The following is a 6,000-nucleotide window of genomic DNA, read 5'->3' as shown; positions in this document are numbered from 1 at the left end:
GCCAGTTACGTATTGCTAATACAGTCGCCAGTTAATGTCCATATTCAAATAATGGACTCCAACTCCCTCTCCACCCTCTCACACTACACTGCTGGCTCTTCCTCTCTGAGAAATTTTGGGAAAAACCACTTCAAATTTTACAAATAATACCTCAAACTAAAGTTAGATATTACAATTGACATTGCTGGATTCCTTGTAAGATTAGAATATTTTGAATATAAATGTCATATATTTTGCACAAAAGATACCATAGTTACTCTAGGAGAAAAAAAATTTTATCTAAAATTTTAAGTGCGTTTAATGCAAAATATATGATGTTTATATTCAAAATGATCACCAAATTATAAGAATTCCAGCACAAATTATATTCTGACCGGGTAATTTGTATGAATTTTATGAGCTAAAACAAATATCTTCAGTTAATAAAAAAAATAATCTTCAGGACACTATCTGTCAATCAAAGTACCCCACCTTTGCCTCTCACCCCTCTTCCAACCAAGGCGCCGTCAGTCCCAACCTTCCCCCACCCCCACCAATCCTCCCTTCAAGAGTTTTAACATTTAGTATTAAATAATACCCTGTGATTGTGTTAGGATAATATAATTGACATTTCTCATGGGATTCCTTGTAAGATCAATAGGAATATTTTGAATATAAATGCTCATATATTTTGCACAAAAGATAACATAGTTACTCTGAGAAAAATTTTATCTAAAAATTTGTCTAATGCAAAAATATATGATGTTTATATTAAAATGATCATCAAATTATAAGAATTCCAGCAATGTAAATTATAGTATTCAGACCGGGTAATTTGTATGAATTTTATGAGCTAAAACAAATATCTTCAGTTAATAAAAAAAAAAAAAAAAATTCTTCATGGGTAAATAGATGGTCGGTCGGTCCTCCTCTCCCCCACCCCCCACCAAATCAACTCCCAAGGAGATGTGTGAAAACCAGAATACTTAACTTTTTTGTAATAAATAATACCTCAAACTAAAGTTAGGATAATATAATTGATATTGCTGGATCTTTTGAAGACATAGGAATATTTTGAATATAAATGTCATATATTTTGCGTAAAAAGATAACATAGTTACTCTGAAAAAATAATTTTATCTAAAATTTGTATGTCTAATGCAAAAATATAGGCTATGATGTTTATATTCAAAATGATCACCAAATTATAAGAATTCCAGCAATGTAAATTATATTCTGACCGGTAATTTGTATGAATTTTATGAGCTAAAACAGGCAGTCAGGCAGGGTGCATGGTGGGGCAAATCTAAAAATAGCTGCCCGAGCCGACACTCACCGCCGTATATGTGGAAAAAACTGCGGTTATGAAAGTTCACCAGGCGAAAAGTAATCAAGGTATATGATAAAACGCTATGAAACCAAGAAGGGTAACATCACCTATTTTTAATTGCATCAATCAGCTGTTGTACATCCGTGATATTGATATTCAACAACCCCTTTACACTTATATACAGAATACTGTATATATATATTTATACACAGCTGTACCCAGCTTATCGCGTCAATTGAACTCACAGGGTACCCCAAGGAAACCGCTGCTATGAACAACAGAACATATTGGGATTAATCAACAGAGACTGGCCCACCCCCAAACTCCACTTTTGACGACACACAACTATGTTGTAGTAAATATCTTACTCAACTTTATGATGGTATGAACAAACAAGTAATATAGAAGAGGTTAGGTTAGGAAAATAAAGGTTAAGTTAGGAAAAATAAAGGTTAGGTTAGGAAAACTAAAAGTTAGGTGTGAAACCACGCTAGTAGAAGAGATGGGTCGGCATACAGGGATGGAGGCGGAGGGGAGGGAGGGAGGAGGGAGAGGCGCAGGAAGTGGAGCAGGTGGGGTTAACCTAAAAATAGCTTCTCGAAATGGACACTCTGCGCCAGATAGCGGGTAGATGAACCGCTATGAAAGTTCGTTCTGGCAAGGCAATCGCCAGATATGAGAAATCGCTAAGCGAAAACTCGCGCACGGCGGGTACAACTGTACTGTATAAGTCGACTGCAGAACTTCCACACTGCAAAGCGGCATCCTTTGATCATCAGACGTCACGCCTGATGATGGTCATGTCACAGTCAGGTTAGTCAGCCACTTTTGTGACTTGACAAGCATTGGGTGTTGTTGTCAGGTTCTAGGTGCACCGTAGACCTCACAATCTCTGGTCTCTCAGGTTCGCTTTAATGACGCAGGGAACATGAGGTAAACTGTATGAAAACCTTTGTTCACTTGTGCGTTAATTTATTTTTCCTGAAGCACGTTTGAATACAGTCGAAGTTGAACTCTTTCTATTTTTTTTTTCTTAAAAGTTTTGTTTAATATTTTAATCATGGATGTATTGTGAATTACTTTTGGATTTACACTGTTATCATTATTAGTGAAATTGTAGTTAATATAACGAGGAAAAAAATTTAAATACCCTTATCAGAATGGAAATTATAATGCTATGTTAAATAAAGGTAGAGAAAACTGTTATCGCCTACAATTTCTTCAACAAAATGCTAGGAAGGTTCCAGGAGAGCAGCCTTCTCCTGCAATGGTAAGCTTACAACAAATCTGATGTCCAAAATATAATTTCTACCATAGACCACAAACCACACACCAGATACATTTGCAGTGGAGGCAAACAAAAGTACGACAGACTCCTGGAAGGAACCGCAGTTGCCAAGAGGGGAAATACTAGACAGATCCTACTTGACAGTATGGCAGAGATGATTCAATTGGGAAGAGCTATGCTTGGTCAGATGGATTCCATTAAGAGGACTATCCGTGACATCAACAGGCAGGCCGCACTAAAGATCCATCATCTCTCTTCAAGAGGTAGGAATTGAAGGCGAAGGACAATGACTGGTGGATCAGACCCACACCCTTTCCTAATTTATGACAGTGGAATAGAAGCAAGGAACCGTGATTACCTGATTTACCTAGCAGCCCACGCTATCTGGCAGATTCCACGTGTATATGGATGGGACTTTACCGAGCACCATCTCTATTTGAACAACTACATCATCCGTGCTCCTCTAGGAGAATCTGCAGTGAGCTGTGCTTATGCCTTCCTGCCTGGTAACCAAGAGATATTTGAAGAAATGTTGACAGCAGTTCATGACAAGGGAGAGAACTAGATTTTACATGGATGTCACAACAACAATCACAGACTTCTAACAAGCAGCCCTGCATGCCATACAACAAGTTGATCCATTATGTTAATCCCAAGGCATGTTTCTACCACTTGACACAAAGTACCTGGCGAAAGATCCAGAGCCTTGGGCTGAGGAACCGATACAAAGAAGATGACAATATCAAGCACTTCTGTGGCATGCTAGATGGACTTTGCCTTTCTCTTGTTGATTGTGTTTTATGGAATGGACTACATAGAAGACAATACTCCTGATGGACTTGAAGACCCTCGCAGATTACTTTGATGCAAAATCACGCCACCGCACATACCAGACAATATCCAGGTCCTGTGACAATGCGAAGTGCAGTGGATTCCTCCATTATTCCCACCAGAGAAATGGAATGTAAACCTAGCTAATTGACAACCAATACCGCGACCAACAACCTTCAGGAGAGTTGGAATCGTGGATTCCAACAGCTGGTAGGCTACTTTCACCCTACAATTTGACTGCTATTGAGTGCATCAGGAAAGACGCAGCCATTGTGTCCATGCAGCTTATATTCGACACGAAAGGGCAACCACTTCAAAAACGGATAAGACGGATACTAAAGACCTTCAAAAGGACATTATGCTCAAGACATTGGGCATAAAATACGCTATGATATGACTATAGTCCAGTATAACCCACACTTCATTTAACGCTACATCGTCTTAGTAAGAGATATTGTCAAATGGATTTAAAGAAACAATAAAACCCAATTAGATTTGCCTTATTTTTTAACATGAGATAAATGTTGATGCTTATAAAGTTTTAATTTATTCTTATCATATAAATTAGCATTTTATCATGTTTGCTATTATAAACTTTAAATCATATTTTTGTTTTATTTTTTACTGTAAGGGATTTTGTCCATTGTGGGTTTTTATCCAGTAGGGTGGGGTTTATGTCCCGTGAGAATGCACCCAGCTGATTTTTGTCCGCTGGGATTTTGTCATGGACTCGGCCCGATCCATGTCTTTGTGTGGCCCGCGAATTGATTGGTGAAATTCAGCTTAATGTGGGCCAATCTGGGTTCAGAAGCTGATGCCAGCTATGGTGAGTAAAGCATTATTTATTAAAACAATATTCACACAAGATTCATTTCTGCTTCATTACCTAAGAGTAAGTAACTGAAAATGTAACAGTGAAATAAGTAATGGAAAGTATATCGCTAATAATATAAAACATTTTAACTTCTGTAGAGTTCACGGGCAAAGTTTGGCGTGATTTTTGTTGATTAGCTATGTGGCAGGGTCAACTTGGGAATTAACTAAGGTTGGGCAAGTCCAAGGGGTCAAGGCGGAGGTCACATTGCGTCAAAGGTAAAGGTCTCTTCATTGTTGACATACAGACTGTCTTCCATATTACCTCATCCTTCATGCCAGGAAATCTGTTCTACTAATTTATTCTGTCTGATTAGGTCTTCTCCATGGGTATATATATATAGATATATATATATATATATATATATATATATATATATATATATATATATATATATATATATATATATATATATATATATATATATATATAGTGCCAGACCTCTAATTTCTTACTTAATTGCTTCGGGACTTACTTACCTGTCGTGGGACTTACTTATTAAGATAAAAAAAAATTCAAATGACACACGATTTTCTATACCAAACGTTTCCAGTTAATGTAGTCTCCATGTATAATTAGAAAATAAGGGAGCCCTGTGTGCATTCAGCTGACTACATTAAAGGTAAGGGCTCAGTCACACTGTATCCATTCCTCATTATTTATTACTTTCACTGTACTGTATCCATTCCTCATTATTTATTACTTTCACTGTACTGTATCCATTCCTCATTATTTATTACTTTCACTGTACTGTATCCATTCCTCATTATTTAATACTTTCACTGTACTGTATCCATTCCTCATTATTTATTACTTCACTGTACTGTATCCATTCCTCATTATTTATTACTACTGTACTGTATCCATTCCTCATTATTTATTACTTTCACTGTACTGTATCCATTCCTCATTATTTATTACTTTTACTGTACTGTATTTCATTGTAGATTTTTATTAATTTTTTTAATCTGTCAGACTTACGACCATTAGACCTTACGACCTGGATTTGGGTCCCTAACCCAGTCGTAAGTCGGGTCTTCGTATATGTACTAATGTACTTGTACTGTGTTCACGCATGTTAATTTCCAGTAAAATTATACACCGAAATCACTGAACATCTTAACACAGCTTAAACGCTGTGTTGTAGGTTGATTGTGTCCTATGTACAGCAATTATACAGTACTGCACAACAAACAGGAGTGAGCAACAGATGAACCTTGTAGGGGACTGGTGACTAAGCCTGCCCAGAGGCTAGGCTGGGGTGAGGGGGTCATCTACAAAATGCAACAGCCATTACAGATGTCCCTCGAGGTCACATGAGAGCATTAGCCAATAATTGTGTGCTAGCCACGACTCAAGTTACCTCGAGTGTCTCCTGAGCCTCCTGCCACTCACACAGAGGACCTGGGAGCACGACGCAATATTTGTCATTTTTCTATACAAGTTATATTATGTACAGTATTTAATATTTTGTATTAAAATGATAAAACATACACCATAAGTGGCTGATCATAACGAGAATATATACAGTAATAATAAATGCTGCAGTTGTGTGTATCGCTGTACAGGTAGTTCTACTATAACGATAATTGTGTTCTTGTAATAACCATTGTTACGAAGTTGGGGATTTTAGAATATAGTTATATCGCCTACCCAGATCCCAACAGGTAACAACAATAAAAACAAAGACAATCGGAC

The sequence above is a fragment of the Homarus americanus genome, unplaced genomic scaffold (genome assembly GCF_018991925.1).
Source record: "Homarus americanus isolate GMGI-L3 unplaced genomic scaffold, GMGI_Hamer_2.0 scaffold7626, whole genome shotgun sequence".
NCBI lineage: Eukaryota > Metazoa > Arthropoda > Malacostraca > Decapoda > Nephropidae > Homarus > Homarus americanus.
Note: the sequence above shows the minus strand (reverse complement) of the source record.